Source organism: Rhodnius prolixus, unplaced genomic scaffold, assembly GCF_049639745.1.
Source record: "Rhodnius prolixus isolate KJV_2025 unplaced genomic scaffold, Rpr scaffold_3, whole genome shotgun sequence".
Lineage (NCBI taxonomy): Eukaryota > Metazoa > Arthropoda > Insecta > Hemiptera > Reduviidae > Rhodnius > Rhodnius prolixus.
This window is the reverse complement of record NW_027411603.1, coordinates 42,274,280-42,289,011: the sequence shown is the minus strand read 5'-3', so window position 1 is coordinate 42,289,011 and position 14,732 is coordinate 42,274,280. Positions and strand designations below refer to the sequence as shown.

General features: G+C 31.6%; 1 protein-coding gene across 5 annotated transcripts in view; it reads left to right on the top strand.

The window, feature by feature from the left end:
- LOC141452857 (FMRFamide receptor-like) overlaps positions 1-14,732 on the top strand; it is a 220,171-nt gene that overhangs the window by 74,305 nt on the left and 131,134 nt on the right. Inside the window, exon 2 of one of the 5 annotated variants that reach the window (XM_074125316.1) lies at positions 13,969-14,100. The exons of the other annotated variants lie outside the window; for them this stretch is intronic. The gene's annotated coding sequence lies outside the window, so the exon portion shown is untranslated. The remainder of the gene's footprint in view (positions 1-13,968; positions 14,101-14,732) is intronic. 5 annotated transcript variants of the gene reach the window in all.

Genomic DNA, 14,732 nt, shown 5'->3' with positions numbered 1-14,732 from the left:
AAAGATAATAAGTCTAACTTTACTACATTCTTGTGATGGAATCTCATTATTATACCCTTGCAGAAAAACGACTTTTAACAGAGAATTCCTTCTCACTATTGTATTATTCAATGATAACAATAGCTAAACTTATTACTTATTCTCATTTGAGTTTTAAACATTACTTACTTATTTATATTTATTAAATTTACATTAATAAATATTTATATTTTGTTCACTTTTCAGGTATGTGGATTGAGTTTCTGAAAAAGTAATTAAAAGTTTAAGTTACCTTGCAAGTTTTGTTAGATGTATTAATTATTTAATATAATATTGTAACATTGTAGCAATTTACTTGGATATTCTTCATTTTGTTTCTCATATTAAATTCTATTGCTTGGCTATGTTTATTTGAAATAGTCGATATTTATTTGCAAATAATTCGGATTCTCACGGAGTTTTGGACGATAACACTTATTTAGAGCGTGCCACATGACTTGCCACAATATTTCAAGGAGCAATAGTTTTTCTAGTTTCTCGCTATTTACTATTTGAGACAATAACGTGCATCTATCACGCTTCCATCAAAAACTACATTGAAAGTTGGTCTCCCCCTTGCGGGCACTAATTCAGCTTTAATGGAACGCTTTGCATGATAGAAATGAGCTGGTTGTTTAGTTACACATGGGATTACTTTAATTTTCCTTATTAACCTTGGAAATGGATTGAAATAAATGAAAACGTTAGCATTTAGACAAAAATTTTCCTGCCGAAACCTGTCTAGTTCATTAGCAATAGTAATTCATGCAATAATAATCGCAACAGAGAGAAAATTCGTTTTAATCAGCTTTTTGCTTTTAACTAAATTTAAAATTCCATCTCTTTTTACCTGCGAAAATATTTGTTCATGTATATTTTCCTTCCTTTATTATTTTGTCTATCACATCTATTTTATTATTTGTTTTTATATTTATTTATTCTTTTGCTATGAAGTTTTTTATATTTCAGCTTAAATAATACTTATTACAGTTTCATTTACTCTCTAAAAAATTATTATTTCGCTATTATGATTATTTAGCGGTTTAAACTACGGCTATCGGGCTTTGTTCAATTTAATGAAATAGCATTTATGGTGAAGTAGTGTATATTTCTAATGGAAGCACATTGTCAATAAATTCCCTAGAGCAGAACTATTGTGCTGAGGTAAATAAATATACTAATCACTATGACATTTATGCTTGAGAGAAGAATTTAAAGCCTTCGAGCTATTTAGCCGAGTAAAGGAAAACAAACAACAATGTTTAGGTCAATACCAACTGGGCATTCACAGTCCACAAAGGCAGATGGATATAACCTGTCTGGGCAAGGCTTTCTGGGGATTGCCTTTGACCGTAATATTGAATGGAGAGACACGAGTGCCAAGGTCTGGTAACGAACTTACGCGCTATGAGAGACGGATGTACGGAAGCTATGATCCTAATGGTTGTCTTGGCGAACGGATTTGTCCGGAAAGAACTGGTTGTTTCTGCGAAGAGGTTCGGCTACATTATGAAGTCATACTTTCGCTATGTAGAAAGCTATGCAATTAGGAACAGCCTACGTAGTAAGGAAGTTTTTTGGAATGTCAATTCATTAGCAGAAAAAGTACACCTAATTTATTTTGAAAAGGCAGGCCATCTTGGCTTGATTCAGTCCGATGGCTGCCAAAGAATCATCTACGCTCCTTATTATATTTCCAATAAAACTCTAAATAATGATCTTGCCATTCCCTTCGGGTCCGATTTGATAAAATTCTGCTATTAAAGATTCCACAACTCCTTATCCTATCATCTTCACCATGAAGTGTTACCACTGGGTATCTTCTTCAAATGTCATTCACATCATTTTACGCTAGAATTATATTTACTTGTAAATTTTGCTGTTGTAAATAAATGATAAATATGGATGATACACTGATGATGAATATGGCTGTTGTAAATATGGATGATAAAAGAAAATTATACTATAATAAAAATCATAATAGTGTTATGCCTGTTTCAGTATTGGAGAAAAAATAAACAAATTGCAATAACATGGAAAATAATAATAATATAACATTATGAAATGAAAATAATTGCAGATGAAGGAAATTTACATAGCAAATTTCAGAGTTATAAGAAAGTGGGGCACAAGAAATTTCTGAGGATGTGTTATGAATGTAATTGTGTTCATCTAGTATTCTTGGCTTCTGGGAGTAACTTTAATGAGCTACAAAAATAATTTTCAAGGAATTCATTCTCAGTTTGGCATGCTGTGTTGCTATGGATATCAACAGAAAGTTTGAGAACACAATGCCCTTGTCCTAGAATTACATTTTTTACTTAATCTAATATTGACACTAACAAACATGCTCTTGTACAAATATAAATGAAATTTACAAATTATAATTACAAATGGAAGTTTCACTAAATATTTAGATGCTGCAACACATTAGGGATTAAATGAATGTAGTTTAAATAAACAGGGAAATAAAGTTTGTTTCCTACCTGGAGGCAGCCACTGTTATGAAAGTGGTCTATTTAAGTCGGGACTCCTTCTTCATGGACAGTCCAACCTGTCGTACAAGCACAGAGATGTAAAAAACATGTTCAATAATCCACCAATGTTGAAAAGAAAGTCGAAATCACCAAACAACAAATGCACACTACAGAGAGCTTCTCTGACTAAACAAACGGCCGTTGCACACTGATTGCTCGTACCATCTGTAAACTGAAGCTGAAGTGTAAAGAGCAGCTGCTACTGTAATGCTTCTGTAAACAAATTTCAGAGAAAGTAAAAAACATCCTTTTTTTTTGTAGAAGGAGGAACCATCTGCGATTCAATTTGGTTCAGTGTTACTTATTGTCCAATCTAATTACAAAACTATTGAAGTGAAAGCTACCTGTTGAAGTGAAAATGGAGACAAGACTTCGTTAACTCAGTTAAGCTGTAATTAATCATTGTTTGCAAGTAACAGATGTATCAATTATTATTTAAACTTAAATTGAAAAGGCTAACATCATTAAGTATCCCAGGGGTTTTTAGTACAAGTTGCCTACATTTTAAAAAACATTGTTTGTTTTTCTGTCTCCGGGTTTAATTCTGTTTCCTTCTACTTACTGGATCAGATAAACAAAAGGGTGACCGATTTAGAAATGAGGTCATGCTGAGTCAAACAGCAAATCTCCGAATGATAATTGATTATCTACTTATTAAAGTAAATCGCTTACTACAGTACTACATCTTTTCAATAGATTTGTTTCAACATTTATATTCATTAAAAAAAAAGATGATAATTTAAGAATAAAATTATGCTTACCCAATCTATATCTAAGACTGAGGTTACTCCTAAACTAAACTATTCGCAAATTAAATTCTTCAGCCAATATTGTGTCATCCACATGCTACTGAAGGAACTTCTTGACGCCTTCTAAAGCTATACTTCGTAGAAGATAATATCTTGCAGCACTGTAACTTCTATAATAGTGTTTTTAATTTTTTGGAAAAATATTCTTCCTCAGTTGTTTTCTTCCTTTTGAAGACATCTTCTGCACTTCGATTTATTATTATTCATGCGTCACACCTTTTCCAGCTGTATCATCCATGCTTATTCTCTTTAGCATATTACGATAGATTAAAATCGTAAGTGAGATTAGGGATGGAGGAGAATTCTAAGTTAATCAAAAATAAAGTAAACTAGTGCAATAGAGAATATTTTTCATTTCAGTTTCCCTGTACCTTCTCTACACAGATGAATTCCACAATTTTGTTTGAAGATCTTTTAATAAAAATTTATTTGAAGTAGGAGGCCTTGTTTAAATTGTAACAAATTGAATAATTAGAATAATTTAAGAGAACGTTCAGCCCAGATTTAATAATTTAGGTTTTCCCAAAGTGTGGGTTTCTGGCAGAAAACCAATACAGTACCAATAACCAGGATCTCGTTTACAGCGAAAAGAGGGGTAAAATTAATTAATTCAGGGTTCATAAAAATGAGAAATATGTATTTTTAAGGCAGAAATGAATTATTTCTGCTATTTTTTGTCCACATGAAAGGAAATTATGATGATATGTACATATTATTTTATTCTAAATTTAATGTAGTAATGTTATAATTACTTTAATACAAATACCTCCGTCAAAATTTAGCAAATAGTAATAATAGAATGTACCGCCGTTAATTTATTTCATTATTTAAAAAACTAGTGAAAAGATCGACACCATTTTCAATTTCACATATTAATTTTTTGTTTTTACGTAAGAAGAAATAAATTTTGGAATTTGAATTTTCGCTGGAATTATTAGTTTTGAGGTTTTCCAATTCCGAAAAGAATGTTTTTATCATGGAGCGCATAAAAATAACAAAAATGAAAAGTTGCCTTTTGAAACAATTTACAAAAGATGTGAAACAACTTTCCTTTTAATAACTAATTCACTTTCTACCACCTTTATAATGTTTTTTTTCTTAGCTTTAATTAAAAAATGGACAGAGATAATAAAAATGCAAGAGGAAAAACGGAAACACGATAGAGAAACAAAAAACTAATTTAGATCTAAAAGAATATAAATTATACAATCTTTTTCACTAATCCTTATCTTCTATGTTCAAATGATAATACTATAACTCAGATTTCTAGTTCCTGTTCTAGGAGAAAATGTATCCAATTGTGGTTAAATTTTCTCAAGCTATTTTCTTAAGTTTCTTAGTATTAACAATTTTTAACCACCTACTTCGAGGACGTTTAGGAGGAGTGCACTGTCTAGTTATATACTAGGTAGTACTTAGCTGAACAGGTAAAGGCTCATCAACATCATCAACTTGCTGAAAGTCTCTCTTTGGTAAACTTTTCAACTTAATTTAATTTTGATCTTTACTAAAACATCTAAATATTTTATTAATAATAATTAAGTAACTAAAACTTAATTATGAGGGCAACTTTAAACTGCGAAAAGTTGGATTCTGGATTGTTTAAACATCAAAGATTATTTGTTTGTAAAAACTTAATAGAACTTTTAAGTTTAATAAATAATTCCAAAGGAAGGAAGGAATTTGCTAAGAGAACAGCGAAGTTGATTCCTTTCTGAGAATTCATCTACTGGATTTTCTTTTTATAAGTGCTATTTATAGCTCACTGACTGATTATGGATCAGATTGACGGTAACAATCCATTAACTTCAGATGTTAAATAAGCAGTTGTATTGAATTTTAGAACTTAACGAGTTTCCGCTGCCAAATTAGGACTCAGTAATCATACAAATATGCTCAATCATACTGAAAGCATATCGCAGAGGAAAGCTGAATGAGATTGTTTAGTTCCTGTTTAGTAAGAGTAGCCAAGACACAACTATGGAACAAACATTTTAGAAGAAACGTAGAGAGTAGGCTAATTTTAATTTGAAGCAACGCCAAGCAGCTGTTTTAGGCTGGTTATGAGGATGCCACTGAATGATGCTGAAAGTAATCAGCATTTATTTACCAAGAAGATATTTTGGCTTCTCCTGTATCTTCAACAAAGAATCCATTAGGTCCTTTTTCCAAATTAACTCCTGTCTTAAATGTCCCCTGTTAGACTAATGCATTTGTCACACTTTTTTTGTATTGCGTCTTACGCTTGTCTTTCAGATCTTGGAGTTTCTCTAACCTAGCGGATGAGACGGAGGGCCTTGCAGTTCTCCGTGGTTTCGACGCAGTTTATGTTTGAGTTGATAGTGGCTTGTTTTCCCTGTACAGCATCCTCAAAATGGATTAACTCATCAAACTAAAAAATAATGCCAATATAAAGCATCCATATAAATCACCTTAAGACCCAATTAAAGTGACGTACTTTTAACTAAATAAATAAATAATAGATAACGACTTAAACGACTTAAATAAAATTGCCTTTACTTGTTTTATTAAATTGATTTACAGTAATATGGGGAACGATAACTTTTTTATATATCCTGCCTGGAGGAAGCCACTAAATACGTATAAAAGTTATCGGGCTTTACCCATTTGACAGAAATTGATTTATACTTCCAATAGATAAAGCATCATAATAGAAGGTGTAATAAAGAAAACCAATACTGGGCCTTTTATAAATAAGCAGTGAATCAACTTTGATATAATTACATATTTCTTACTAGCTTAGATAGTGAGTACAGTGAACGGAAATGATATATCGTAATCTGCCAAAGATGTAAGTAGAAATTTGCTTTGGACGTCGTTATAATAGTAAACTAACTTTTATCCTCGTATTGTCCAGATTTTAATGGATTCTTTACCAAATTGATGATACGTAAAAGTTAGCTCTACGATTGGTATAAATTGCAATATCCTAGTGATAATAGTTATTGAGATATAGTATTTGGCAGGTTTTCAAATTCGTAATTCTAGTACGCGTACAGTTCTGTTACATGCATCATAAAAAGGCACATGAAATATGTAGCATGAATGAATAGATAGACATCGTACAACTTTTCTGCGGTCCACCTTCTCGCTTACAGTTTTATCTAAATATATTTTAGCCACAAGCTAGATGATTTATCGTCAACTATTATAGATCTTTCGTTGCTTGCATAGAAATCGGTCAACATTTAAAATTTCAGAATACATACAGAAAGCATAAAAGATGAACATTCTATTTTGTTAGAGCCATAGCCGGCAAAACGTAATGAAAAATTTTCCAATAATTTTCTAAAGAGGAATAAATGACCTACGTCGGGAATCGGAGTTCCCGAGAGCCTAATTTATAACGTGTCTAACTGGGCATTGTTGAGCTCTAATTTGCCATTCGCTACAATCAAAGATAACTTTCAACTGAGACATTTCTCCTCCTCTCGCAACCTTCTCTTTTTTATTATTTTCAGCTGCCCACGTCTACAACTATCTACCGTGTTTTATTTCCTGGAGCTACCCATTCCAGAATCTTCCTGATCTATTTATTATCAATCAATCAACTTCTAAATTAAATATTTGAAAACCTGATGTCAACAGATTAGATCTAATATTTAAATACATTACTACAAACCTCATTAATCAATTGTTAATTAGATAAACACATTGTTATTATCATTATCAGATTATCAAAGTTTCCATGGAGATTACTACCTCGCAAGAAAAACTACATCTTTTTTTGTTATTGTACTGTCGCTAATCTTATTTTATTGGCTGCAATAAAACAGGAAGCGATAAAAATCATTCCTGCAATTCTAGTGTTTACAAACCGGACGCAGGCTATTAGGGTAGAACTTACTACTTTTGCCATTACAAGTAATTAAAGGAATTTATTATTTGGTTATCTGAGTTAAGCTAGCAGTTTACTCTAATCTAATTATTTTTATATCTAATACCCGACAAATAAAATTTTTTCAATGTTTAGCGAACAAAACAACATAAAATGTAAACTTAATCTAGAATTTACAGACACAGAAAAATCTTAAATTATCAAATAAATCCAAGAAAATAAGATCTTATTTTTTAAATATTACAGATACATCCGTTTTGCTTAGGATCTGCGCATGATCGATGAGAAATAAAAGTTCCTTGAATTTGTAAACCGGATAAACTAAAGATGAAAAAGTTTCATTAATTATTATTGATGTAGCCAGATGGAAAGCCCATTTCCTCTGGAACTTCTTACAGTATACAGCTAGCAGTGACTTACTCTTCCTATAGTTTCCTGATTAATTAAACAACTACTGATCCTCACCGTTCAAAGACGTCCCCTTAAACATTTAGTTTGTTTCCCAAACTATGAGTAGACATTCATTGAGTATTAATTCAGTAAGGAGAATAGGGCGGCTGTTGCAGGTCTCAAGCTGCCTTATTACGAGCATATTAACTTCACTAAAACGCTCTTTACCACTCATCGAAATTTAATTTAAGCCTAACTCAGACATTTTTCATCTATTTCAATTAAAAGAACATACACAGTAAGAATTATGATTTGATGTCAACGTTAACTCTAATCTTATCATCGCACAATTTGCAAAACATTGGTTGTGTAATCGGAATAAAAGTAAAGTAATCGCCTATTTTTTCGGGCGGGGCTTAACTTCCCAATTAGGAATATATGAATAGTGTTATCAGATTGGCGGCCAATATCTCTGAAGAAGTGGCTCTACGACGTAAGTAAAGACATGTTACAACTGTTTGGAATTTTAAAAATTTTTGAATCTTCAATTTGATTTGACCCAAATTATCTTGTGCATCCTTTTCGCTCGCTGATTCGGTTTAATCGAAACGTTCTCCAATTGAAAATATTCTCCGCAACCTTAGCGGTTTCTGGATTCTACTATTTAACGACAGTAAATGCCGTCGCACAGTTAATGGACGAACGTTACAGGCGCGAGAAGGATATATTGCCAAAACTACATTCAGGGAGACAATCAGTGAGACGTCAGTAACTGTCTGAAAAGAGCAGCAAATTTCAGCAGGTTGTTCTCTTATATACTTCGTTAACTTGGGCGGATTTGAAGGCCATTTAATTTATTTTTTAAACGTATCCAATTATTCGATGAGAATTTTTTTTTTTATTGGTATTCTTTGGGCTTAAGCGTTAGTATTTCGAAAATCGTCATTTTACGGTAATACCACTCCTTTACTTAGCAGCATCATTTATATTTTTTTTGCATTTTTCTAATAATGTAAAGTATTTATAAAATATTAAGTTTTTAGCACTGCAAATTAAGAATAAAGTTTGTATGCTACATGCTCTTGTGCAAGCGATTGTCTTTTATATGGCTACGCGTAGATAATATAAAAAATTGGTTCTCCGTTAGCAAATATTAAGAAGTTAAATTTCATGGTGTAACAAAGTAGCTTTAATAGAAGATAGAATAGTATTGGAATACTGGTAAGGTTGTTTTTACTTCATAAAACCTCTTTGACACCTACATAAAATGTGTGAAGTAAAACTTAGTATCTTAGATAGCTTTTCGCAGTAACTGGACTATTTTTGGTCATGTGACCACAAAGAGCTTTCCAGCTAACTTTTAAAACAGCTGGGTGTTAAACAAAATTACTACAGAACTTTCTAGTAAGGAACAAATTATTGTTCACAGTTCACTCTTTGTGAGACATTTTGTTTGTTATTTGAAATAAATTTTGGGAATCTAACAATTTTATTTTTTTTTTGTTCTGTTTCGGTTTGAACAATTTTCTGCTATTCTTTTATTCTAAACCTTCATTTTTTTTGTCCATAAATTTATTCAAGGGGCTGATGACAAAAGAAAGGAATAGCGTGGGCACCGTTTTCCCAGAAGGGACATAGACGAAGATACGTGCTAATAGTAGAAAGAAAACGTTGCATATATTCATGCAGAAGACAGAATTCAGGGTTAGAGAGTTTTATTTCTTTTTTGAGATAACCCCATCAATAATTTACCAACGCACAGTTATCAATAAACAAAAAAATAACTTTTTCTTCCTTCACATAATAGAGCTAGCTGCTGACATTTTTGTATAACTTCTATGATTATTTATCAGAATCGGAATTGCGATTTCAAATCTCCTTATTTGGTTAAGTGATGTGCACGGCTCCATGGAATTGAATTAAACCCCTACAGATTTGATGTTAACAAAAAAAACCTACTTTTCGCTCAATTTTAAAGTGACATTACGATAAGTTAAAGAACCGAATAATAGTGCTGCATATCTTCTGTCTACAGGCTAAGTCCTCGTAAAACAAGCCAGTTCTCATTTCGTCTAATCAGTTTTGAAATATTTTCTATTCTTAGCTTTTTGTCGCTGTTTCTGGGTACATTAAAAAAAAGTATTAATAGTAATAACGCTGTTGAAATGTACATTTTCTCACCCATTTTAAATTTGAGGTCAAGAAAGTAAACATCTAATGATACCCATAATAATGGTACCATAAATTATCACAAATATCTGCGATTAAATGAAAAAAAAGAAGAATAAAGAAGAAATAGTGTTGATGATAGTAATGTTCATCACGTACATATACGGTGGGAACTGATGCTGCAGAGATGTAATTGGACTGGCGGAGGTGGAGGCAGGAAATAAAGCGAAGAAATATATGGGATCCCTTGGGATGACTGTCCCCCAACTTGCTATCAACACCACTAAGTTAGCATGTAACAACCATATTGCCTTTGGCCTTTTAACAATGTTAACTCACTACGAACTATTTAATAAAACTCACAAATGATTTTATTAACTTTCTTAATCTAATTTTACTTTCCCACTATAATCGGAAAATATCGCGAACAAATATTAGAAGAGAGAACATCAAATAAAACATGATCTTTATAACTGTTACGATTATTAAAGCCTTGAGGTACAGGTACTGTCATTAATCTTCCCTCTTAGTGACTATTGAATATTTGATTTTATTATTTGTTTGATGTAATTGATATTCACTTAGTAGATGTTATTAAACTAAGCAATTCTCATTTTTAAACGGAGGATAAATTGTGCAAACAAAAGCACAATTTAACTTTTTAAGCTCGCTGTAAAAAATTCTATTGTATAAGAGTTAAACAGTTTGCAATGATTTTGTAAACATGCTAATAAGATTGTGACTTAAATTTATTTTCAATTTTTGCTTTTAAAATTGAATTCTTGTGTTACCCCAGAAATTTCTGTACAATTTTTACAACGTAATAAGATTTTAATAAATTGTTTATGCCAGATATCTATTAATTTAACAACATCCGCTTTCTTGTTGCTTATTGTACACAATAACTGTTCTAATTTGTTGAAACTGTTTATCATTTCAATTCATATTTGTTGATATACTCCAACTGCGTATTGTAGTGCAACTGTTTCTGAACTCACATCACTATTACATTACAAATGAACTGTTTTAGGCGCCCCTTAAATTCCAGCATCTTCTCTATTAATGCTTTCAATTTCTTACTACTAACAGGTATACCATCATTCCATCATGAGCATAGCTCGCTCATCTCAGAGTGCCAAGCGTTACCATCTTTTCTGTAGTAGTTTCTTGAAAGAAGTGCACTATCTCTAGATTAGACTTTTTACTCCAAGTTACCCTCTTTTTTTAAAGCCACAGAGACGCGTCATAATTTGTCTTTCAAAAGACTGTAATCTCTCTCTTCGTCCTGTCTTGTAGTGGATAGTTTTAGTCTTTTTGGAGACGAGTTTACTTCTCAGCTGACGGGTTGACACAAACTATCCACCCGCATCACCCTCTTTTGAATTTCATGGGCTGCCTTATTGACCCTTGTAACAAGCGTTTCCACATAGATGAAAGCACCTATCTGTTCTACTTGGGACCCTTCGAGTGATATTTCATCATTATCTCCCCCTCTACGAGCAAGTACTTGGTCTTAAATTCATTGATTCAAAAGTAAATTGGATCTGTTTTTCATTAAAATGTTTCTAAAATTTCAAATTAATCTTTTCAACCTCAACCGCCTCCCAATATTGAATTTAGGTGAAAATAACTTCAAAAGTAGGATTCGTTTTCAGAAATAATGGATTAGAACTTATTAAGAAAGCACAGTTAGTTGTTTGGGTTTAAGTGAGACCCAATTCAAATAGAACAGCCTCTAATATTCTCTAGAATCATCACCGAGATTTTGACTAGAAAAGAATAATATGTTTTCGTCATCGAAAGTCAAATTGTAGCTCAGAGAAAAATAAACCATTAATTAAAAGCAGAATTTTATCTGTTTGCTATGGATACGCAAACAAAGTATGTGTATTGAATCTAAATTAAGATTGATATGTATGGTAATCCATTCTAAATCTGACAGGTACGTTGACATTTTATAGTAAATGAAAAAGTAAAAAAGAACAAAAAACATTTTGCACATGATGTTGCCTTGACAACAATGGTTCCAATACAACAATGAAACAGCATGTGAAATGGAAAGAGATATGTATAAATTACTAATATATGTACATATGTAATCTACCGAGGTGATCATGTACACAATTTTTTTTTTTAGTACATAATATAAGAAACAGCAGAGTTTTAACCAGGACGTTACCAAAAATAAGCCCTTACTTATACGAAATATTTAAAATGAATAGTACTTTTTTCCTACCATTTTTAAGCCTCCTTAAGTGAAGTGTCACTTATTCAAAACTTCAGTTTACACCCACATTTTGAATTCTAAGAGGATTCCAAGGCAACTCCGAACTGAATATTTTTTTTTGTACAAATACGTAGAATATATTTAAAAAAAAGATCATTTTCTAAGACTACTACTAACATGGTCTTAAAGTTGGATGTCTTAAAATTTTGTTATTCGTTTTGATTACTCTAGAAGGATGTTTCTTTTTAAGTTGGATGTCCTGAAATACTTTTCTTGAACAGTTATTCTTAGTTTTTCCAAAAAAAAAACAACAAAAAACCTAAGAAAACTGGGAAAAGCTGTAGCATTTTTTATTGAGCAAAATGCGCTGTGTGAAATTTTTTGAAGCCAAAAAACCTACTGTAAAAATGATAAAGGTAAGTAAATCTGCGCGGCAGAATTTACAGAGGGATGCCAGCTGTGACAACAAGAGCAATAAAGGACACTGATCATCCAGGAAACAAAGGGAAGTATAAGGACAATCATATACCCTTGTCTCAGACATCGGTATAAAGTTGAAGTCAGGCTCATTACACGGCACGGTTTTGGGAGTTACGGTACCTTTAATCGATAAATAAGTTTGTTTCTCTCTCAAGCATTGATAAGCAGAATACAGATTGTTCTCCGAGTTGCTTACAGATTGGATTTGTAAAGGTGATCAATGCTACCTCGAAGATTCATTAAATCCCTTGACAGATTAACGCCTTAGTTTCCACAAATAAATAATATTAATTATCGCGTCGAATATACTCTCCCAACTTTTTGGCGGACAATGTATAATTATTTCAAAGAAAATTAAACAATATTATTTAAACCAGGATATTGTTTATTCCAAAACAAATTTGACACTCCTTAAAGTGACTCCTGATGTTCCAAAATCAGGCAGGAGAAAAGAAAGGAATTGACGTCTTCCTGAAGCTAATAAATCATTCAAATATTCTTATTTATAAAATTCTAGTTTACAGTAGTTTAGAAGAAATTAATTTAATTTCTAAGATTTTAGAAGTTAATATTCTTTAATTTCATTTAAATAGCAAAAAGTGGTAATCTTTAAACGACATGTTTCTCTCATTTGCGTTAAAATATCAAAGTTTCATGAGATCCTTTGGTTGTGGGGGAAATATCAAAGGAACTTCATGAACTAAAACTTCACCAAGCTTTATGTAGGATATGTTCTTTATAATATGATTGAAATTTTGCATTTATAAGTAGACATTTCCAAGAAAAGCCAACTATTTGCTAATGAAAGTGAATTTTCAATTAACCTCTTAGTTTCATTCCGAAAGATTAATTGCATCAACTATAAGCGATTTTCATTGAATAGTCTCTTCAAAGCCTGGAATTTCATAACGATATCGTGATGGTCATCACAATAAATGTTTGAATTAAAAAATGGATGCTGAGGACATGTAATAATCCCAACAGGCAGTCAGGTAACAGGCGATCTTCCTAAAGAAATTTGCATTTACCCAGAGATATGGCGGCCAGAGCTAACTTTAGTATAATTCTCTCAAGAATACTGGCTAATTCTGTATTTTGTTTTCTTTCAGTTTTATTAAATAAATAGATTATTTTTCTCTCAAAACAGCTAAATAAGTAATTGAATCTTTAATATTCCTTTTTCTGGTGCTTCTAATGAATATAAATATTTTTCTTTATAATCACTGAAGGCTAAATATAATATTATTGTTATAGTATCTAAATTAAACAATAATCATGGCCTGAAAAATTATTAAGATACAATGTTTACTTTAACATTATTTCCCAAGTATCCTCGTTTTTCACTTTTCCTCTTAAGGGAACTTCAGGCCGATCTCCGCCAAAAGTCCAACTGCTTTTAATCTATGTCTTGTCTTTTTTGTCTGTTGGTCAACGTTTAAGCCCTGGTCGGTGTTAATAAATTAATTTTTTCTCTTAAAGGTGCTAGAGGGTCGAGTGCTGCAGAAGACCATAGTGTTGAGCCTGTGATGGATGGGATAAAAACAGCCTTTATTTCTAATAGTACTTGTAATTTCAAAAAATACTTTTAGAAGATTATTTAATCTACACAGAGTGAGTTACTACCTAATTGATAATGTCATAATACGAATCGATTTCATTCGTTACAAATATAAATGTCAGCTGTCACATCTACTGATATTTTACGTACAATACGTGGAGATGAACGATATATAGATAAGATTCCCTGCGATAAATTAATCTCTGATTGTGCAGCATTAATTATTAATCTATTAGCTCAATCAACCATATTTTATGGATTTTATCAATTAATTTATTGTGGCATGAAACTGGTAAATTATCGTACATTATTTACTCAACCGTTTAGTACCTCTATATCGAATTTTCTAATTCACTGGATAATTTTTTTTTTTTATTTAATTTTTTGGCGATTAACTCGAAAAAATTTCCAGCGACTTTCAGTAAACTCCCGATCACTCCAGCTCACTCTAGATCTCTTACTTCTATTTATATATTCTCGCAGCATTTATTTCTAAGAAACATTTTAATATTTTGTAAAATTCTTGTATAATGTTTTGTGGAGGAAAAGATTGACTCGGTGAGAAAACTTGAGAATTATGAGAAAATCGATCCACTGTTTATTAATTATTTTATTTTAAACCGTTTTCTGAGAATTTTTTTTTAATACTGTCACGTTTTTAGATTGAAAGCAACTGAACGTTTAA